Genomic DNA, 23674 nt, shown 5'->3' with positions numbered 1-23674 from the left:
CGCAAGTCCCTGGTCTAACATGCCAGCTGTGGTCCTTACTCTGAAATCTAGCCAACTGCCCAAGCAAGAGCCACGTTTTCACATTAAACATCCCTGACTCTCTTGTTCAAGTGGCAGATGGTGAATTTCATGCAGTGACGTGAGCAAAGGCCCCTCTATTTCCAGCCTGGAACTCGGAATCTGCAAAGAAGCTGCATTCTGTGCACTGAAGGCTGTGGCTCTGGGGTGGGAGCGGGAGGAGTCCGGATGCTTCTGCCAGGCTGGGACCAGGAGGGGAAGAACAATGAACTGGCCTTTGTCCATGGTTCCCCAACACGAAAAGGGGAACCAGGGCACTTTGGGAAGTTTGGGGTGAGAGTAGGGGACAAGACCTGCCATCTACCACCTGAAAATCTAGTGCTTTAATAAGCTGAGGCTGATATTAGCACTGGTGCACTGAGGAGACCTCAGAGAGATGGGCAGAATGGTCAAGTGGGGGTATTGATGGACTGTCTCTGCAGGCTGGGATCTGAGAACAAGTAGAGCTGACTTATGAAACAGGGCCAGATTAATGAAAATGTGCCCAGGAACAGCCTATCCACCATGGTGTCCACCCAGCATTTGCCACCTTTTGACCCAAATATTCGGATAGAGTCTAATGGCCGACATCCAGCTTTCTCACCTCTGAAGATAGAAAAGGATTTATAACACAATAATAACCTTCAGGAATCTCAGGCCATTTCTAGACCGCTCATCTAAGTCCCAAAGGGAAATCTCCTTGCAGGGCAGAGTGTAGGATATTAGGGGATTGAAATTCTCTATGTGAGGGACTTTCCTAAATACATTCATTACTGAGACCTGTCTCCCACACTTTCCTCTCTTCATCCCTATCTCACAGACTTACTCAGTTTCTTCTACTGGGCTCTTTTCTTGCCATTCCATTGTCCCCCTGGGATACAAAGTTCCCTCTCCTCTGATCTTCTCCCACTTCTCTGCTTCCATTAGGGCAAACTCAAACACCATCATCTTTTGGAAGGTTTGCATTCAAGCTGTACATGAATAACATCGCTTTCTTCGTATAAGATTTGTGTTTGGTGCAGAAAATATGGAGCTTATAAAAAAAAAAAAACAGGAAGGAAACACAAATCACCCATCATTTTGAAGTATATTCTTCTGGTCTTCTCCCGCCCCCCCCCATTTATTATATGTGCTTTAATTGGGAGCACACTGTACATAGTGTTTTGTGACTTTTTTTTTTTTTAGTCTTACCTAAGCACAAAAGAGGCAGCTTAGCGTAGTGCTCTAGGTGTGGGTGGGCGCTGGAGTCCGACTGTCTGGGTTGAGATCCTGGGCACCACCATACTGAGTCCCTGGGGGTTACAGATGTGTTTCCGGGTTTGGAATAGTGTGGTTTGCACACGCTTTAATCTGTAATTTTGTTTTCTCTCTTCCTGTGTGTTCTTTGTGGTCAGAGAGTGATCTTGCTGGGTTCTTAACAGTCACCCCAACAACGTTAAATAATACCTAACGCTATGAAAGTTCCTGAATCAGAGGACCCAAGACTTCAGTTCACAGCCTTGTTTCTTCCACTCCTTAGCTAAAGCGGACCCGTAAGTTAATGGTCCCTACCATTTCTTCCTCGGTCTGTCTGCCAAACGCAGAAGTAAGGGTGGCAGTGGGACAAGAAGGAAGATGTCGTGGACCTGCCCTAGAACCTTTACAACTTTGCCAGTGCAGTTAACCCGTTCTAATTTCGCGGGTCTCCTGTCGGGCTCTGAATGGGGACAGGCACAGCGTGGGGGATGCCCGGGGACCATCCGGAGGGTCCCGAATGGGCTGGGTGTCACTGCGGCTCACGCTTCACGCCTCTCAGCCCCGGCCAGACCTCGGGCACTGGTGTGGGGTCAGAGATGTGGGCGATGGGATGCTGGAGCCGGGAGAATGGAGAGCGGGGCTCACGGGCCACCCCTTGGGGTGCACCCCTGCCGCCTGAGCCCCCCGGGTAGCCGCTCTCATCCTCCCCCAGCACCATCCTTCGCCCGCCAGATCCCGGCGGGAGATCGGCGGGAGACTCCCCTCCCCTTTCCTCCGGGCTGGCGGGGATCAAGTCCTTGGCCGGCTCCCGCGGGCTGATCCCGGGCTTTTCTGAGCAGTCAGGGCGGAGGGGAATCCTCTATTTTGGCTCTCCAGAGAGGCTCTTCACCAGCCGCGGCTCCGCCTTGCGCCCCACATGGCTGGGAGGAGGGGAGGGGAGAGGGCAGACGACCCCGGGGTCCCCCTGCCGCCTGCCACCGCCGCCACCCTCGGGCACCCGGGGTGATTCCCAGCCGCCCGCGGCTCTTCCTGAACTGGGTTGCCCGGAGCAAGGAGTTGTTTTGTCATTTTTGCAAAAACATGTTCTTTCCCCCCTCCCCCCCAGCCTGTTTCAGAAATGGCATTGAGTCAGACCTGAGTCACAGCAGAACGTGGGCCCCGGCCCCCTCTCCCTGTGGTTCTTCCCTGGCCCGCTCCCCACCCACAGCCCCGCAGCCGTCTGGCCCCGCAAGCCCCCGCCTGGCCACCTAGTCTTCCCTGGCCAGGCGACTCGGACCCCGCTTTCTACCTGCCCACTGCCCGGGGCGGGGCGGGGGGCGGGGGAGAGCACCTCACCCCTGCTGCTGCAAAGATGGCACATCTGAGTCCTGGGGCTAGCAGTCCAGTCCTCTGTCCCTTGCCCCAACCCCTCCAGCACATCAAGCCACCTGCCCCTGACCTTCCCAAACAGGTGGTGAGAGCTGGTGTCAATTCACAAGCCCAAGGCCTGGTGGTAGCCAGCGTCTCTCGGTGGCTCGCCGGTGTGCACTGCCCTCCAGGACTGAGCCAGCCTCTTCCTCCTCTGGCTACCTGTTTCCTCGTCCCTTCCACCCTTCCCGGCGCAGGCTTGCGGCTAGAAGGTGCTACACGACTCTATTTTTAGTGCTAACAAGCTGCTGGAGAGAGAAGCTTCCATATGTAGAGCTCAGAGCCCTTTACAAAATGCTAATGAATGGAAATGCTTCCTCCCCAGTAACTGAGCTTGCTCAGGCTCCCTCCAGGCTGTCCCAGCAGGGAAATTGAGGCATGGGGCTAGGGTGTGCGGATGGGATTCCTCCCTCCCCACCCCCCACCCCAACCCCAAGCTTTGCCTGGTCTGTTTGTGGTTCTGTCTTCTCTGGTGCCTTCTGACTGCAGGTCCTGAATTAAAGTTTAAAGATCAGGCAGTGCCTGGGTTGTGCCCAGAAACACATCAGCAGACACAAATAGGTGGCCCCAGCCCAGTTGCTTCTACCTAGCTGTTTCCTGAGCCCAGACATCTCAGGCTGGCGGGCAGCGAGGAAGGGAGGGGGCCAGTGCTGTTGATGTCATATTTATAATGAAGTAGGTCTTCCTGGAGGAGGTGGCACTGGGTCAAGGCTATAATTGAGAGCTGGAGTTAACCAAGCCCAGGGCAGGGGACATGCAGTCACTCCAGGCACCAAAGCCAGGAGTGCTGCAGGAGAAAGTGTGCTGTGTGCAGAGGTGGGAGGTCAGGCTGCAAGGAAAGGATTCACCTTTCAAACTCCAGTTTAAAACTGATAGTTGGTGGGTTTGGTGGGTTAGGAGGCTCTTGTAGTAGTCGAGCCTGGACCAGGCGTCATGGAGAGGTACCCTGGACACATCTGACCATCACTGCACCGGAGATCTAGGTGACATGGTTTTCTTTCTCCTGTGGCCCACCGGCAGGCAAACGAAACAAAATATCTCCCCCAGCACCTCAGCCAGGCTCATCACACATGTGGAACTATCTTCCCTTTTGAGCTGGGTGCCTGGTGCTCCCAGCAGGCCAGCCCCACCCTGTGGCTGCCATGGCAACCAGCTCCCACACACCTTCTGATTTTCTGAATGCCTATTGAATGAATGGTGAGGAGATCAGATCTGAGTAATGGAAACAGGTAGGAAATACCTCCCAGCTGGAGGTAGAGGACGTGGATGGATGTGGCACCCTAACCACTGTGCATCCCCTCCACATTTAGTGCAGCGCACACTTCCACTGAAACCATGGCCTTCACCATGAACCAAGAATGCAGCCACCCCCAGCAACTACCACTTAGCAGTGGCAGGGACCCTCTTGGCTAGTTTCAGGGTCCTGCTTGCCAACCCCAAATTCTAGAGCTATTCTTTGAGCACTTGAAATGTGTTCTGATTGGAGAACTGTGTGGAGAACAGTCATGGCCTCCAAGGAAAGGAGGATGACTGATGCCTAGGAATACACCACACCCACCTATGAGGGTGGTAGGGATGCCTTTCCCAGCAGATGGCTTTCCCTGGTCATCTTTCCAGGATCAAATCCCAGACTGTGTGGCAGGAAAAGAAGCTGTCAGTGTACTGGCTAAGTGGGTAGGCTCCAGTTTAAGCTCAGACCTCAGTTCCTCCATTTCTATCATCTGTGTGACCTTAGGGAAGTGAAGTGACCTTAGAGAAGTTATCAGCCTTTTGAAATCATGATTCCTTCATCTGTTAATTGGGTATATAATAGAATTCATAAGCTGAGCTGGGCATCACAGTGGTGCATACCCCCAATCTTAGCTACCCAGAAGGCAGAAAGAAGTAGGAAGATAAAGATTTCCAGCCAGTAGGGGGTAGGGGGATGAAGGTGGTGTGTGTGTGTGTGTGTGTGTGTGTGTGTGTGTGTGTGTGAACAGATCTTATCTGGAAAACAAAAGCAAAAGGACTGGGTTATGGCTCAAGTGATAGAGACCCCAAGTTCAATCTCTGTTACAGAAGAGGGTGGGGGAGTTAATGCCTATTTAAACACTTAGAAAAATGCCCTGCCTGTGGTAAGCCCTGGATAAATATTAATCATTATATTCATATTTAATAGTCCTCTGATATGCCTGCACCTCCAGCCCCTCTCCAGCTGGCTAACACAGTTACTGGTGGGGGCCTGTGAAATCTTACCTCCCTGCCTTTCGTTTAAGTCCTTATGAAGAGAACCAACTCACTAAATCACTCTCTTGGGACAAGAAATAAACTTCATTTAGGAGAAAAAGCCACACTTCTGATTGAAGATGAGATACTCCCATAGAGAATTGGCCAGGGTATGGAATCATGTGCTTTTGTAGCTGGAAGACATCTCGGTCTTTATCCAAGCCCCTACTCTTCTGAGCCCCAGAGACAAGTTCCTTGTATAACTAGTGGAAGATGTAGGGTGGAAACCCAGGTCGCCTACTCCTGCCACCACTTGTTCACCATTAATTAGCTGGTCCTGGCTCTGTTCTCACTCTATACCTTCAGTTCAACTCAAGCCCTTCTGGTCTTTTCTTTCTCCTCTTCCCATCTGTGTTAGTCAGCTTTCCATCACTATAACAAAATGCCTGAGATAACTAACATATAAAGACAAAAAGCTTATTTTGATCCACAGTTTTGGAGGCTCCAATCCAAGATCGTGGGGACCCACTGCTTTGGGGCTCTTGTAGGTATGCGGGATTAAAATATTAGGGAGTGTGTGGCAGAGAAAATTGTTCATTTCGTGGCCAGGAAGCAAGAGAGGAAGAGGAAGGGAACCAGAGGCCCAAAATCCCCTTCAAGGACACCTACCCCTCAATGACCTAAGGACCTCCCACTAAGGCCCTATCTCCTAAAATTTCTACCTCCTCCCAATAGTGTCACCCTGGAGACCAGTTTTTCAACACATGGACCTTTAAGAGACACTCTTCCAAACAACAGCATCATTAATAGCTCTGATCAAATGCCCTCTTGCCTAGTCCTAAACCATCACTAGGGGCCTGTGTACAAGATAGGGTTTAGCCAGAGAAACAGAGCCTCTAGGAGACAGATATGAGGGAATTTACTGCAAGGCACCGGCTGACACTATTGGAGGCAGCAAGGCAAGTCCCCCATCAATGGGGTAGGCCTCCAGGAAGAGCAGACTGGAAACTGGGCAGGAGCTGATCTGCAGTCCATAGGCAGAAGTTCTGCTTTGAGGAAAATCTCCCTGATTGAATCAGGCCAACTTGGATTATCCTAGATCATCTCCTAACCTCCTTTCCTTAAAGCCAACTGGTTATGGACATTAATCATTCCACAAAATACCTTCACAGCCACACCAAGATTGGTGCTTGTTGTTGTCCTTTAGTTTTTTGTTTGGTTTTTTTGGTGATACTAGGGGTTGAATTCAGGGCCTTGTGCTTGCTAGGCAGGCACTCTACTCCTTAAGCCATGCGTCTAGCCCTTTTTGCTTAAGTAATTTTTCAGATAGGGTCTGCTTTATGCCTGGGTCAGTCCTAGACTGTGATCCTCCTATTTAAGCTTCCCTAGTAACTGGGGTGACAGGCACATGCCACATTCCCAGCTTTCATTGGTTGAGATGGGATCACAAGAACGTTTTGCCCTGGCTGGCCTTAAACCACAATATCTCCACCTTTCAAGTAGCTACCATTACAGGCTTGAGAATTACCACCCTCCACTGTTGTTTCTTTCTTTTTCTTTTTCCTTTTTTGGGGGGAGGGTAGTACTGGGGTTTGAACTCAGGGCTTCACACTTACTAGGCAGGCACTCTACCACTTGAGCCAGGCCTCCAGCCCTTTATCCTCTGGTTATTTTGTCCTAGCCAGCCTGAATTGCAATTCTCTTATTTTGTGCTTCCCACTATTATTGGGATGACAGGGGCTCTCCACCATGCCCAGATTTTTTCCATTGAGATGGGGTCTTGCAAACTTTTTTGCTCTGGCTGGCCTCAAGCCTTGATCCTCTCAATCTCAGCCTCCCAAGTAGCTAAGATTATAGATGTGAGTCACTGGCACCCAGCTGTTAATTCTTTTTAATGGTGAAAGTATGTGTATTTTAGAATTAGCCCGCTGGACTTGGTTTAGAGGGTCCCAATTTTGTTAGCAACATCAAAGCATCACAGTCAGAGGCTAGTCAAATGTACACCTTCTTCTCTCTATCAGGTCTGGTCAGGGTGTTGACCTTGGCCACATCAGTTTCGCGGAGCTTCTTCACAGCCTGTTTGATTTGGTGTGTGTTGGCCTTGACCTCCACAGTGAGCACAAAGATGTTATTTTCTGTCTCCTTCATGGCTAACTCCGTGGTCATGGGGACCTGATGATACAGCGGTCCAGCATGCTTCTCCTTCCAAGGATATTTGGACATGCAGTGTCTTGGGCTGCTGGGAGGAGGGTGACACAAGGAGCTTCTCTTTTTTGTGGTTGTGGACTATCTTCAAAGCCTTTGCTTTGGCTTTGGCTTCTAGAAACACAGGAACTTCCTTCTTTGCTTTTGGTGCCATCTTGGAGAAAAGGCAAGATGGGATTAAACAACTTGGCTTTGTAGTCTGATGCATAAAACTGACCACCTCATCTCCTTCAGAGACTCCCAGTTTTTCCTCTGTTCAGCCTGTCTGATACATTGCTGCTATATTAATCTTCCAAAAACTCTCCTTCACCTGCCTTTTCAAAGTTTCCCACAACAGTCCATGGATTACAAGAGAAAGCCCAGTTCCTTGGCTGCCTTGTCAACCCAAGGTCTTATTTCTCTCCTGCTTGAACTTTTTGGTCTAGCAAACCAGTCACCTTGTTCTCTGAATGGTAACTGTCTCCCGTGACTTTTCTCATCCCCAGTACTGCCCAAGCTCCACCCCTCTCTATGGTTCATGCCACAAATCTCTCCACATGTCCCTCAAAATGTCAGCAGCCCCCTAATACCACCTCATCCTTCAGCACCTCACTTGGCTTTAAACTGATCATACAAAAGAGATGAATTGGTGGACAGGGAGGAGAATGACTGTATCTTCTTGTCTCCTCTGAAACTAACCAGTATGCTGGTCCATCCTCCTAGGAGGGACCTTGTCCAAAATGAAAGATTGGGTGTAGGGTATTACAAATGGTAAATGAAACCATTTCATCTCTGTTCCTTTTTGTTTCTCCCTGTCCACCACCCCACCCCAGGCCCTTCTGGCATGACAGTTTCTTAGTTCTTCATATTTTCTTTTTAATCAAGTTGTCATCCTTTGGACCTAAGGAAATTCAGAACCCAGATGGACTGCAAGACTCTGAACAAGAACCAAAACGGAAAATAGATCCCCAACACCAGAGAGCCCCAGTCAAGCCATTTTTAATGTTTTGAAGAGATCCACAAATGAGTTCTGTCCAATGTAATCTACATCCAGTCTTACTGAGGCAGAGAGCATGGTAGTAAGTTTGCCTTAACAAGATTAGCATTCTGGCCAAATTGCTTCATTTTTTGTTAGATATGGGAGCCAAATGTGCAGTATCTCCGTGCCTGTTTCATCACTTGTGAGATGAGATAGCACTAGATACTTATTTATCTGACACAAAAACTCATCTCTTGGGTTTATTATGAAGATTCAGTGAGTGTATGGAAAGTACTTGGAAAGCTGGTCGGTGGAAAAAGTATGATGCATCACTTTACCTGTCATGATTGGCTATCACAGGGCACATTGAACCTCCAGCTCTCCCTCTGCATGAGCTGACTTCAGGAGGCCACCGTAAACTACTTTTACAGAGTCACTACCCAGTGTTGGGGACTTGACTCCAAATCTGTGACACCAGACCTGGGTCAGGTTATACCTTTGGCAATGAGTGGACTCTGACTTCCAGCTCATTCTGTCAGCTGGCCAGTCACTTAGAAGTGATGCAAATTGAATTCCATCTTAGCAAGCATTCATTGTGCATTTCCTATATTCCACTGTGCTGGCCCATGGTGTGCTGAGAGAACATGTGAGCCAAGTTCTCAAGAGCTTACAAACGAGACAGCGAACATGGAAGCCACCAAGTAGACCTTGTGGCAGCAGGGGTGTCGTGACATGGATAGCCAAGGCTGTCATAGAGTCATGCTCAGGACACTGGGCCTAGATGAACCATGATGAAGAGGACATGGCCTCTCTTCCCTGGCATCTAATACAGTGCCTGGTACAAATGCTCAAGAGGTCTTTGTAAATGACTTGCTATAACTGAGGGTCTTGAGGGAAATTTTATGGAGTCCTTGCTCTGGGTTTTTAGTTTTTTTGTTTGTTTGTTTAGTTTTGTTTTGTTTTGTTTTGTGGTACTAGGGATTGATTTCAGGGCCTTGCAATTAGTGGGCAAACACTCTACCACTTGAGGTGCACCCCCAGTTATTTTAATTTTTTTTTAGTTTTTCAGATGGGGACTTGCATTTTTGCCTGGGTTAACCTTGAGCCACAATCTCGTATTTCCCACCTCTGCCTCCTGAGTAGATGGGATTACTGACACAAACTACCACGCCCAGCCCCAGCATTTCAGTTTTGAAGATGGAACCAGACTTTGAGAGGGTGAAAAATATGGAAATGCATAAGCAAAATGTGGTTTAACCAGCAATGGAAGATTATCCAGCTTACAAAGGAAGGAAATTGTGGCCCATGCTACAACATGCATGAACCCTAAGGGCAAGCTAGTCACAAAAACCACAAATAACTATACCATCCTGCTTATATCAAGTTCCTAGAATGGTCAGATTCCTAGAGAGAAAGCAGAATGGTGGTTGCCATGGGCAGAGGGGAGGGGAGAATGAGGATTATTTTAATGACTACAGAGCTTTGGTTTTGCAAGATGAAAAGAGTTCCGGTGATGGGCTGCACATCAGTGTGAAAGTACCTAAGAGTACTGAAGTATTTTTTATTTTGTTTTGTTTTATTGCAATCCTGGAGATTATGAATTTAAAAGTGTAAGTGAATAACATTTGTATCATCAATGCACATTGTACATTACAGTTATGTATATTCTAGCATATTAAAAAGAAAGATGGGGAAGGGACCCAAGAATAAAGGGGTGAGGCAGTGTGCAGAGGTTCAAGGGCAAGCATAGCTGACTAACAAAGGCCAGATGTAAAGTACAGGGGGGACAGAATGGGGGGGCATGAGGCCACACCTGGAGTGTGGAGCTTGACGTTTTGGTTTTGATTTCATACATTGCTGAGGTGGGGCTGTCGGTATTCTCTTTAACCATGGCTGCGCTAGAACTGAATGGGCGAGTATGCCACACTAGTGTTCCTGTTCTGACTAAGCCCAACCTCTTCTGCTAAGCAGGCCCCAAGGCTCATGTCACCCTAGGCAGAAAGTGCCCATAACACCTGGGTACCTGTGAAGGCTTCATCTGCTGGCTTTGCTTCAAGCCAGTTCCCTGGAGAGTCAAACCTCCAGTGCATTAATGGAAATGAATGAGATGTGCCGAATTCTTCTGACTGCTTTTCCAATTGAGGGTTTGCAAGCTGCCTCAGAGCCACTAGGGAGCTCAACACATAACCCCTCCCTGGCTCCGCCTCCACGACTTTCCCAGCTTTGGCTTTCTTTTGGGTAGACTCCCCAGGGGGCTACTGGCCAAGCCATGAAGCTTCCTGGCTTCCACCAACTGCATACTGATGAAAGCGAAGAGCTGGTCTATGCACTTAGGAGGTCACTTGTGCTTTCTTGTGCTCAGTGCTCAGGGACCCCCATACAGTACTGACTTCTCTGTGCAACTGTGAGCTGATGGCCACCAGACAGGCTCTTCCTCCTCGTAGCTCTGTCATTTCTTTAAGATGAGATTTTTGAGCTTCAGTTAGCCTATCTAAGCCTCAGTTCTCTCATCTCTAAAGTGGGTGTATCATTCCTTTCTTACTTTCTCACGATATCAGGATGATGAATGGAATAGGGACCAGGGTGTACTTTGAAATCTGAATAACAGGATGAAATTTGTAATGCTGTACATTCTGCAAGGGTGCTGGAGCTATAGACCCACCAAGGAGGGTGTGTTTTGATGCCCCTTATCTGTTCATTTACCAGCATGGAAACAGAATCTCAGAATGCTCGTTCTGAGGTTGATGGCAATCAGTCCTGAGTGGTCATTCATTAAAGTCAGGTTAATCCCTCTCTTGAGCCACACTGCTAAACACAGTTAAAACCTTCTGCTGCCCGTGCTGTTTTGCTATCCAACATTGAAGAAAGAAACATAAAAAGAAATGCAGGAATCTGGTTGGTTCCTTCCCCATTTCAATACCCACACCATCCCCTTTGGATCGGCTATGTCTGTTGGTACTGTCTGAGCTTCTCACCCTTCTTACAGGGACAGAGAGGACCCCTCCTTCCTTAGACATGATGGCAGCAAGGGAAAAATGCCCCAAGCATGGCTGCCTCACAGACTTTCTCCATGTGGTCTCCATCTTTACAGAATGGTGGAGGAGATGGTTGGCATGACAACAAAGACTTTGCTCTATCCACTGTCTGTTGAACGTGGCTCACTGCCCTGTGCACCATGGGGCAGCTGTGACCCACTCAGGGACAGTTCCTTTTACAGGTAACTCTCCTCTTGCATCCTGTCTGTCACTTCTTATTTGTCTCCATGGCCCATAGCTCACTCTACACACTCCTTTCAACATGTATAGCATGAGACAGACAGAGAAGCTTACTAGAAATACGTCAATAATTGCTGCTACTTTAGTGACACACTTCTGCCTCCTTCTTTGGTTCTGGAGTCTGTGTCCCGCTAGAATCAAATGCATAAGCTCCCTCAACTCAGGGTTCTCAGATAAAAGACTCATCGAATCAGTCCTGGGTTCAAGGACCCTTTCAACAACTCTGGCCAGCCATGTTGGCTTCCTATTCTGATTTTGAATCTTGCTCACTGCTTGGCAGTCAAAATGCACTGAGCATTTTCCCTTGCACTCTTAGTGGTCTCACAAGAACTTGACCTTGGCCCCGGGAGTTCCTGTGATGAGTGATTGGAAGCAAGAGGCTGACAGAAGAGTGTAGCCTTTCGTAGGTAACGTGAGCCCTGGGTGGCATGGAGGTCTTCTGTACAAATTCTAAATTCTCTCTGAATACCTTAGGGCATCCAACCAAAGAGTGGGGGGGGTGGGGAGTGGAAGGAGGGAGGGAGAGAGAGAGAGAGAGAGAGAGAGATTGAGAGAATGTGTGTGTGTATAGAATTTTAAAAAGTAGACCAAATGTTCACTCTAAAAATTTAGACAACTTAGATATTTTTAAAAGAAAAATAATTAAGTGCCCCTACTCCCACACTAAAAATGTCTAGTAGTACTAATTTGGCATAAATTCCTACACACTTATATTTATGAATTGTATCTTGCTTTACTTACTGGTCTATAATTTTTTCACACTGTAATGTATCAGTCTGTGTTTATCAAACACTCACCTATCATTTTTAATGGCTAAATAGTGTTCCAAAAAGTGGTGTAATTCTAACACACTTTATTTAACCAATTCCCCTTTCTTGGACTTAATTATTTCTAGTGAATTTTTTCCCTTCACTGTTATAAATAATTTAGCCTCAGGAAAACTTAGACCTCAAATTTTGATTATATTTTTAATTCTTTAGAATAAGATCCTAGAGAGTAAAGGATATGCACTTTTTAAAGGTTTTTTAATATAGTTGTTTTTGTTAGTTGGGGTTTTTTAGGGGGGGCATTGGTACTGGGGTTTGAGCTCAGGGCCTCACACTTACTAGGTAAGCACTTTAGCACTTCAGCCACTCTTCCAGCCTTTCTTGCTTTAGCCATCTTTCAGACAAAGTCTTGTATTTTTGCACAAGGCTGGCAGTCTTTCTACCTACAGCCTCCTATGTAACTGGGACCACAGGCATCAGCCACCGCACCTGGCTTATTGATTGAGATGGGGTCTTACTAACTTTTTGCCCAGACTGACCTCAAACCTCAATCCTAGGCTGGTGGAGTGGCTCAAGTGGTAGAGCATCTGCCTAGTAAGCATGAGGCCCTGAGTTCAAACCCTAGTACTGCAAAACAAAGAAATAATAATAATAATAATAATAAACCCCTCAATCCTCCTGATCACCACCTCTTGAGTAGCTGGGATTATAGGCATATACCACCATGCTGGCCCTTTTTAAGGTTTCTGATATTCATTGCCAAGTTGGCTCTTAGAAAGTTAAATCAATTTGTTTTCTTTTACCATCAACATGTCATTAACACTGTGCATTATAATTTGTTAAAACAGTTAACAATATGACAGGGGGAGAATAGGATCTCCCCCGTTGATTACGAATTAGTTTGGTTTTCCTTTATATACTTTTTGCTCATTTGTATCTATTTTGTGAGTTTTCTATCCACTGTTACTCACTTTTTTTCCTAATGAGTTTTTCCTTAATGATTGATCAGAGCTTTTAAAATACATCAAGGCTATTATCTCCTCTGTCATGTGGAGATGTTTCCTTGGGTTTTTCTGTTGTTGTTGTTGTTGTTTGTTTGTTTTATTATACTTCAGTATTTTTTTTGATGTAGAGAGATTGTTCATTTTTGCATGGTCTAGTCTGTCAATCGTTTTTCCTTCATGACTTCTATTTTGATATCATTATTAGGAAAGACTATCCTACTCAGAGCATTTGATTTACCTCTGAGTTCTAAGAATAAAATATTTCAAGCTATTTTATCTCAAAGCTCTGGAGTTCAGGGAGGCCAGGCTTCCAGAAGACCTGCAGGGTGAAATGGGCTGTGTGAAAATACTGATCTTGACACAGACCCCACAGCAAAGGACTGTAAATGTGTGGTCTGGGTGACAGGAGGACCAATCCAAGCTCCGCTGGAACACCCCTATGATCCCACCTGGAGGAACTGCCTTCTGGTGCAAATCTTTACAAAAGTTTCCTGGGTTGAGAACAATGTCAGCATCTTCCCACATCCTTCTCCCAGAAGTGTCACCAAACTGGGTGATCTGTGCACTGACAAGACCACCATGCAGGGCACAGTTCACCCCAGGCAATTACAGGTGAGAGAGGTGCAGGGAGAGAGGGGAAGGGGGTGATCACGAATCACTGGGTTCACCTCTACCAATTATGAGGACACTGACTGCCAAGACTGGTGTGCTAGTCACACTAGGGCCACAACACCTCTTCCAGGGTCAGAAAATGCCTTTCTTTCTTCTCTGTGTGTGTGAGGGGGTGTGTGCGTGCATGGGCCCTCATACACACACAGGGCACATGCCCACTCACACAAGCCAGCACACACACACACACACACACACACACACACACACAGCTGACCCTCACTCTTTTGCCACTTCATCCTAATAGGAGAAACTATCTCCAATTTGAAGAGGGAAGGGGCGAAGGAGCAGATAAAACCCGCAGTAGAAAACAGTCAGAAAAGGAAGTGAGCATATGCAGAATAATTTTTCTTCTGCATGCTTTATTAAAGAATTATATGACATAATTACACGTTATAATGTCTTTACACATATTTATGGTAATTACGTCAATGCGCATTTGATGTTCTGTAATTACAGTAAATACACAACAATCCTGACAAATCACTCGATCAAGAATTCAAATTCCTGGAGTGAGGACCAGGGAGAAAAGACATTAACCCCTCTGCTTCCTAGTGGACTGGCCCCTGATTATTCCTCATCTTTTCTGGGCTGTTTGGGGGTGCTGTGTGTTCCCGGGTGTTATTGAGGCAAAATTTCAAATTCATCTCCACCAGGGATGTTCCTGAGATCCATCCCAATGCAACATCACTGACTTTTGTCCTTTCCCCCTGAGGCTGTGCATATGCTGGGCAGGGGAGGGGTGGCAAGGTGGTGAATATAAGTTTGGTGAACCCTCTGTGAGAAGAATTGTCCTGGGACATGTGGGAAATGCCAAGAAGGTCGCCATTCCCATTCCATCTCCTCCAGAAACTGGAGCCTCCTGGTGGAAGCAGTCTTGACCATGAGCACAGCAGAACCTACAGCCTGCAGTTGCCACATTGAAACTCAGCCAATTCCTAAAGGGCAGACCCAAGTCTTCTGCAGTACCTGGGCTCACATACTGGAATTTTTCAAATTGAGGCTATGACACGACTGCTCTGTGTGTGGCATGGTATCCATTGTTTATGTCAGATCCAACGTTTTCTTCCGTACTGGGGTTTGAACTCAGGACCTTATGTTTGCCAGTACCTGCTCTACCAGTTCAGCCACCCCCATTTTCTTCTCTTGTATGAGTTTGTTTTTTGTTTTTGTTTTGTTTTTCTGGTCTTCTGTTCTCTGGATTCTGGAGCTGTGTGTTGGGGAATTGTTCTCATATGTAGGATCTGTGACTAGCTTTGCAACAGGCGTAATTATTGCCCAGATGAGTTACATCTCCTCTGATCTGTTTATCTGTTGGCCCCAATCCCTTCTAAGCCCTGGGAAAAGTGTTTCTTTACTTTCCTCTAACAAATTCCTGGTCAGAACCTTCCATAAATTCAGGCCAAAAGAAAGAGCACCAGCTTTCTGGGAAGCAGTCATAGAAACTGAGTCCAGGTTCTGGACTCTGAATCCCTAAAGGGATATCCTGGTTTCCCCAGGAAAAGAGATTTGCTGTGAGGTAATTTTAAAGTTGAAAGAACGCACAGGCAGAGGGAAGCCTGGGTCTCTGTATTCCTGTCCACCCCTGGCCAGCAGATCTGTGACAGTCTCTCAGGGGAAGAAGTATGCCTTCCTACCCACTTCATGGGGCCTTGAGCTAATAAGTGTTAAAAAGTTTTAAAAGTTAAAAGGCTTTCAATAAGGGTAAGAACTTTGCAATAAACTCTTCTGGTGCCCAGCACTGACCTCCTTTAGTATGGAATGGAACTAGGAATAGTATTCCCTGTTTTCATGCACGGATTTCAGCCACCACTGTGACCCCGAGTCCAATTCTCCCTGGAACAGGTGGTCTTGAAGGGCAATTTCCCTGGTCCCCATGTGGGGAAAAAAGAAACCTGGTACTCTGGTTCAGTTTGGAGTGGGAAAGGACTAGTATAAGTGTTGGGTAATGATTCATAAAGTAGCAAACTTATTGACAAATGTAATTCTTAGTCATGATGTCTCCATGCCCCATACATAACAAAATCAGAGCAATTACAGATTTAAACAAAGCTGGGATTCTTAGTGCAGAAAATGCTTGTTTTAGCCCAAGATGGGGGCTCAGGGTGAGTGACCTCTTACCCTCCCCAATAAGGAAAGCACCTGGCAGCCCATAGGCCCCCAGGTGGTAATTGCTGAAAGCTCAGATAGAGAGGTTGACTGTGCTAATGATGCTCTAGTGTTCACGGAGGGCCAGTTTTGCAAAGGGCTGCAACTCACTAGAAATGAACACATTAACACGTGCATCTTAGCATTTTGCACTTTCCATCATTTCTTCATCATCTTCCTGTCTTCTTTCTTTTTTTAATTGTTAATTGCTTAGGACCTGGTAAATTTAGACCCATTTCTCATTGATGTATTTAAACATGTGAATCAGTGAGATGGAAACAGATGTAGCATTTTCTTTCTTCTTTTTTTTTTTTTTCCTTTTTAGTGAGGACTTTGCACGGCCAGGAACCATAATTCATATTTTCTTCACACTCACAAAAGACTCTGCTGGAACGGAGTTTGTGTTGGGAAACAGATTTTTCTAGGCATTTTCTGGTTGGGTGTCATGGTATTTTAAACTGCTGTTCATTTATCAACTACTAGAAAAGGTGGGTTCTGAGGGAAAGGAGACAGAGGCTTCCTCCTTTTTGCATGGGTTCAGACAAGAAGTTGGGATGCTTGTGCATTTTGGATGGTCTTTGAAGTGAGAAAGGAGTGGGAATCTACAGATTTGTTTGTATCATCAGAACAAGGCCAGTTCGCCAAAGCAATTTCTTGCCTCCATACAACGGTTAGGAAAAAAAAAAAAGGAACCTCAGCTCTTCTCATTTCTAGGAGTTCATGCTTTGGAGGTGGAGGGCAGGCGTTTGAAATTAAATATTCGGAAGAGAAATCATAAGGCAAAATCTGCTGCAAGAGTGTCCATTAAATCCCAGTGACGGGATTGCCAATAAAGACCATTGCCACTGTCTCTCTCCCTCACCTCTTCCCACCTGCCAAGCCTGGGAGTTCAATGCTTCCCCCAGAGGGAAGGCTGGTGCTCTATTCTCTCCAGGTCTACATAGTCCTTGGCTGCTGAGCTGCCAAATGCTGTCCCTGGGGATTGAAAATTAATTTCGTTCCCTGCCCCACGTGGCTGATCCCAGCTGGCCTGTGGCTCAGCTGAACGCTGGGGTCAGGTGCGTGAGACCACCAGGTACTTGGAGTAAATGATCCAGGGCCTTGGGCCGAGAAGGCTTCTAACAATTCGGAAATAGCATTTTCCACTCAACTCAATTGCAGTGCGTGGAGCTATCTCTTGGCATCAAGAATCAATTATCAGGCTGGTGTGTGTCCCCTCCCTTCCCCCTAAGCCTCACCTGGACTTTCTAAGAAGCTGTTCAGTGACCGTCCTCTTTTCCTGGCAGTAAGAAGGAGACAGGGTTTCTCTGTTCATTGGAAGGACCTGAATAGCAAACAGTGGGTGGCGCCATGGAAAAGCACTGGTGTGGAAGATGCTGATTCTGGCTGTGTGGCCTTTAGCAAGTCATTCAGCCCTTCCTGAGCCTCAGTTTCTCCTCCCTGCCCACCCCCATACAATAACATACCAGATGATGGCTGGGTTCCTTCATCTAGTTCCACAATCCCAAACAATTTCTTATATTCATTCTCAGGAGTGAATCCAAAGAAACTGGAATACAAAATCACAGATAGAGGCCATTAAGAAATTGTATCCCAGTAACTGGTGTGGCTGGAACTCATGCCAGACATTTGGGCTTTTGGTCCAGGGTCTTTTGCATGCCCTTCCACAGGAAGGGTCCTGAGTGGTGAAATTTACTTGAGGCACCATGCAGGGCAGATGTGGTTAGGAGGTTGAGACAATCCCCGGGATCCTTTTGGACATTGTTCCAAAGGGATTGCCTTCCCAGCCTCCCACCCCCTTGCTCTTCAGTTTGTGAGGCTGTCAAGTGTTGCCGATTCAATGATGTTTGCCCAAATGCTATTTCCTAAGAACTGGTGGATGCCCAGGATGCTTTCTGAGTCTGTTTGCTTTTTCCAACAAGCCCATTTCTTTTCCTGGAAGTGGAACATGGCTGGAAGCTGGCAGAGTCTGAGCCCAGGCCTACTCCAACTCTTTTTTATACCTGAATCACACTGAAGTGACAGTCCCTTCCTCCTACCCTCCCCATAGTCATGGGAGACTGCAGCCATTAGTAAGCACTGGCTGTATGTAGCAGTATTCCTGCCTGTGAGCCGCGAGCCATGGCTCCATAAATCTGTGTTTCACTGCATGTCCCCAAACCACATCGGGAGGGAAGATTATAATCTTCATCACATAAAAGAAGAACAAAGACTAGAACTTATGAACAATGGCCTCCACAGTCACAGCACACATTTGCTGTGAAGATGTGCTCTTTTTAAACCAAAAACAAAACCCTCTTAGTGGTGCCACTCCAGCTCCATGAAAGCTGCCACTTCACCTTGAGCACCTCCAAATTGAACTGTTTTCTTGTCTAGCTTCCCAGTTCTCCCAAAAGACCGGCTTGCCCCCGGAAGAAGTCCTCTGCTTGTCCCTTCCCACTCCTAGATGACCTAACTGTTCTAATTTGAGATGCTGGTCATTGGCTACTGGCTCCATTCACTCTGGCCTGCACTCCATCTCCATTTTTGGGAGGGTCCCTCCAGCCCCAAGAGGCACAAGTGTTCCAGTTATCATTTACTCTCCCAAGTCCTTGAGCCCATCATTTCTTTTCTAAGGCACGTATTTTTTTATATTAAAAGCATATACTATTAATACCTTCTTCTCTCACAAGAAGGCAGCCAATGAGTCAATATGAGTGAACAGTGAACTTGCAGCCCACCAAGTGAGGCACAAGTTCTGGTGTGCCCACTGCCCCTATCCAGATCGGCTCTCTCTTTCTATCCAGCACTGATCAAACACCCACTTGCGCCACACTCCTCTCAGGTTATACTGAGGTCCTCTCTCTCAGCCACTCACACTGGCTGCATTCCACAGCAACAGCCATGAATGGACATTTGAAACATGGCAGGTTGGCACCAGGTACAGGAAATCAGAAGCATCAGGCTTTGACACCTTTTCATTTTCTTTTCTGTCTTTGCATAAAAAGTAGATGTGAAGAGTGAAGACTGTAGTAACACCCCAGGCCAAGTAGCGTGTTCAAGACAGCATGGCAGGTGACACCCAGGATGTCAGAGAACATGACAGCAGCACTGAGACATGAATAGCATAATGCCACACATCAGCATTGCTGGCAGAGCCACCATAAGTTGGCAGTGGGCATGGAAACACCGTCTGGGTCAGGAGATGCCAAGATGAGCTGGTGTGTTATCATTAGCACGAGCAACACACAGACGCCACCAAGGCTGCTGACACAAGTTGCTATGTCTCCCAGTCATCTTCCTATCCTCTAACTGACCTCGAGTTGCCAGGTTTTCTTTCCCCTGGCCATGCAGTGGGATTCCCACCTCCCCATCTACACTGTGGAGCACCTCAGGATCAGGTCCTAAATGTCTTGCAGGTCACACTTAATATCTACTAACTCATTAGTAGCTACAGTCTGTTTTTAGTCAGTGTCTCTGCTTCTCCATCTGTAAAATGGGAGGAAAATTTCCATGTCTTCTAGCAGATGGTTAAGAAAAGACTTAACCTTCATGGAGAATGTCGAAATCATCTATTAGAACTGCCTTGTGCTCACCTATGCTTGTGATCATGGCCTAACCTTTCAGTTTGAAACCCATGGACTATACTAGTGGGAAAGAACAAGGATCTCTGGTTTTCTGCCTAGTGCTTCTAAAAAGCAGTTGGTTACTTGGCTACCAGGTGGCAAGCTTTGCCTTTAACCGTTCTCCAAAGGGAAACAATTCTGCAGCCTTGGCCATCCCACCTTTCTTCCCAATCCCCTTATCTCTTGGTCATACTCATCCCGTCTGCCCCGAAACCACAGGAGTCCTACTTATGACTCCAGTGTCTCCACCTTTGGGAATCCATCTCCTTTTTTCTGCTCACCTCTTCCTCTGGCTACCATGCAATCAATAGTGACCTGTTCTTATGACCATGAGTAGAATTTGACTTTGTGCATGGAAATAGCTAGGCTGCTCTGAAAGTGGCATCAGACAGTAGGCACAGGTCCCAACACATAGGCATAGGGAGTAGTTGCACATGCACACATATGCAAACATGCACAAATGCACACCTCCCCCTTTCTGAGTTCCCCCTCCCCCCAGGGCTCCCTCTCCCATATCCTCTTTGGCTGGTGCTACACACTCATCCTGCCCCAGCCCAGTCCCTGCCGCCACCACCTGGTGCCCGCCTGGTGCCCTGGTACCCACTCCCTTGAGCAGACAGCCCCTTACCCCTCTCCCTCCCCACCCCGCGCAGCCCTCCCCAGCCTCACCAATCCAGGGTGGGGGCAGAGAGAGCTGCTGGATAATGAGTTGAGAACTTCCAGCCTCCCGTCTCTCTCTGGCTGCTGACTGACACAAATGGAATTCATCTTTAATCATCTGTTAACTCGTTGTCTATTATAGCTCTTTAATAGCACCATAGATATTCTTAATGAAGCATGATTTAAGGTATTTACAGCGCATGGACCGACAGACATCACTCACAGTGTGCAGGTAATGAGGCGTAAAACGGCTTTTGAATTTCCCCCAAAAGAGAAAGCACAGAGAGACAGAAAGAGCTTTAGCACACTGGGGCAAAAAAAAAAGAAAAAAATTAAAAGCCTTGTTTTGTAAGGTTTGTTTTAAAATGTTTAGGCATTTAAAGTCATTTTAGCTCTTTCAAGGTGTTTGGCTCTTGGAGTTCAGCAATTACTGCTCCAAGGGCAGAAAGATCAGGTTCTAAGCACACCAGGCAGCCACCTCAAGCCCTGGGCATTGCCCTGCACTTGCACTTGGGGGTTGGGGATGGTGCAAGGCAGGGTTTACCTGCAAATGTATGTAACTGGGGCCTTCTTGAGTCCCTCCATCAGTCTTCCCTGATGGCACTCCCTGATGGCACTCCCAGTACTCCATTAAAAGGAACAGTGATAGAAGAGTGGCAACCATCCTCCTTGTCGTGTCCCAGAAAGTGGACAGGCACAGAGACACATGCTATCTGGGACTAGCTGAAGCCTCTGCTCTTATTCCACAAAACCCTGAAACTTTCTCCTTAAAGTAAAGCCTGTGAGAAGCAGAGGGGACCCAGCTGAGCATCCTACCCAATGAGGAGACCCAAAGTTACTCAGCTGGTTAGTGACAAAACCAGCAGCAAGTCCAGGGCCTCCTTTCCCTTGGGCATCCTCTTCCCAGCCTCGCAATACCCTATTATTGCAATTAGACAGACTCCATAAAGTCCCTCAGAAAATGAGGATTTAATGGGAGCAGAAAGACAGACAGGTTAGAGACCCTTTAAATACAGAGATCTCCAAGGCCAGAGGAATGCCTTAAAGGATCGAGGGCCACCTCGTGATGGGAGAGGAGCTACAAGCCCTGGGTTCCAGCTCTGGCCATCACAGCCCAGGTTGGCTCTTCCCACACTTCCTGTCTCTGCTTCGGAGGAATGGTGCAGTCATCCCTGGAGTCAAGGAAGCTGTGACCATCAGTCAAGGTAGCAGAGTGATGTTACTTTATCTGGAGGCCAGGTTTACCAGGATTTCTCCTGAATGTCACCTCTGCCACACTCTCATGTTCCCCTGTACCTCCTTGGTCTGAGCTCAAAGAGAGGGCTAGGCAGACACTCCACATTCCCCCTATGACATTTTGTTGAATCCTCCTCCTGCCGATGACCAAGGTGACTCCTTGCAGGCCATGGCAGAGAACAGGGGACCCAGGCCTGGTGGCTCCAACTATTCCAGGGGAGCAAAGCTAGGCTGTCCCACACCCTCTTGCCTGGCTCAGTGGGGCCAAACCACACTCTGCTGCTTTGCCTTCTCCCCTGAGAAGGAAGGGCAGTGGGGATTAGAGCAGTCCTGGCTCCGAAGCCAGGAGAGGTGGGGCAGGCAGAGTGGGGAACCCCCACCTCAGGACGGGGAGCCGTGAGGATGACCTCCTCAGAGAAGGTCACCAAGTTCTCCGCCAATCCAGGGCTCAACGACTGTATGAGAAGTCCCTCACCCCTAGAACCCCATTTCACTTTGCACTCTGGAAGGTGACACAGAGAGGGGAAGGGACTGGCCCTCATCACACAGGATCGAAAATCTGGGTCCCAGCACTGCCCAGGCTGTGGGCTCTGAGGCAATCTGCTACCAGTGGGGTGGGAGGGAGCAGGAACCCTGACTGTGTGTGAGTATGTGTTCACAGCCTGGCATTCGAAGGGCATAGACAGGAGAAGGAGCCCTCTAGCCTCTACCCAAAGGCAGGTGTTTGCGTGGCAGGAGAGCACTAAGCCCCACTCAGAGAGATTCCTTTCAACATTTTTACACATTTCTTTCTTGGTTTTTCCTTCCCTTTTTTTTTTTTTGGCTGGGGTTCAAACCCACGCCCTTGTGCATTCTCAAAGCTACGTCACCAGCGCATCCAAGTCACCCCCCAACCCAAACAAGGAAGAATACAAGAGCAGAGAGCCCTGATCTCCCCAGACCTTGCCAGTTCATGCATCCCTTCCTGCGCGGTCAGGCATTGTGTGAAGTCCTGTGCATGAGTGAGCAGCTGTAATCCCAGATACTTGAAAGACAGAGATAGGAAGATTGAGGTTTAAGGACAGCTTGAGCAAAAAAGTTAGCAAGACCCTATCTCAAAGAACAAGTCAGGCATGGCAGTACACGCAATCCCAGCTACTCAGGAGACCCCCACAGGTAGGAGAATCTCAGGCAAAGAGCAGTCTCAGGCAAAAAGCACTCTACACTATCTAACAACCAATGCTAAATGGGCGGGGGCATGGCTCAAGAGGAAGAGTGCCTGCCTAGCAGGTGTTAGGTGAAGAAGGTGGAAAAGGAGAGAGGACGGGAGAAGGAGGAGGAGAGGAAGGAGAAGGAGGGGAAGGAGAGAGAGGGGGAAGGAGAAGGGGGAAGGGAAGAGGGGAAGCATTGCCTACAATAGTGGCCTGAGTACAGATTTCTAAAGAAATAATGGCTAACAGTGTCCAGAGGTGCCTTGCAGGGCATTTGAGTGAAATGGAACATTCAGGATAGGTTTCTCAGCCTTAGGATGGTAAGCTTTTCCTCCAACAAGCCACTGGCCTGGCTGCAGAGCCAACCAGCCTCCTAAAGCATGTACACTTGAGGACCCGCAGGGTCTGAGGAGTCCCACCGTGCGATGGCGAACTGCTTCCCCTCCCCAGTCACCCTTGCTCCCCAGTGGTTCATTCCTGGCTGCTCAGTGCTGCCTCCAAGACCATCTCCTTCAGGCTGCACTGAGCCCGCTTCTTTCTTTGAAGGAAGAGACCGCTAGGGGACATCAGTGAGTTCCCTGGAGCAGAGTCTGGCAGGCCCCAAAGGTCCTAGAACTGAAGTCCTGCTGTACTCACCCTGGATGCTGGATTGGTGTGGCTCCTTGGGAGTCTCACCCGAGCAGGGCGGCTTTGGCTTGTCATGACTCTTGACTTCTACCATCCCCCTGCTGCTGGACCCTGGCTCAAAGTGCTAAAGGTAGACTAGGATTGGCCCAGCTCAGCTTTTCTTATGCAGGGCCATTCACATGCCCCAAGTCATGTGCCTGTAGTGGTCCAACAAACCAAGGACTAAGGCTTATAAGCAGAGAGGGTGCCAGGTCAGGGTCAGGTCCTAGATACTCAGCCTTCCTACGTGCAGGTTAAAGGCAGGCCTCCAAAAGCCCAGCTAGAGAAGAATGCTCTCTTTCTGCACACGTGGAGCCAATATATCCCTATCAGATTCAATCTTCTGAATCAGAGAGAAGAGAGATGGTAGAAACAGTTACAGGAAA

The 23674-nt window shown here is 47.8% G+C and overlaps 1 protein-coding gene and 1 long non-coding RNA gene across 4 annotated transcripts in view; one reads left to right on the top strand and one right to left on the bottom strand.

The window, feature by feature from the left end:
• Pebp4 (phosphatidylethanolamine binding protein 4) overlaps window positions 1-23674 on the top strand; it is a 198938-nt gene that overhangs the window by 62670 nt on the left and 112594 nt on the right. The window lies entirely within an intron of this gene.
• Window positions 6752-23429, bottom strand: LOC141416466 (uncharacterized). The gene is made up of 3 exons (XR_012441189.1): window positions 23259-23429; window positions 17398-17480; window positions 6752-7264 (listed from the first exon to the last, which is right to left on the bottom strand). It is a non-coding gene; the product is annotated as an uncharacterized lncRNA (long non-coding RNA).

Source organism: Castor canadensis, chromosome 14, assembly GCF_047511655.1.
Source record: "Castor canadensis chromosome 14, mCasCan1.hap1v2, whole genome shotgun sequence".
NCBI lineage: Eukaryota > Metazoa > Chordata > Mammalia > Rodentia > Castoridae > Castor > Castor canadensis.
Note: the sequence above shows the minus strand (reverse complement) of the source record. Positions and strands in the feature narration are given on the sequence as shown.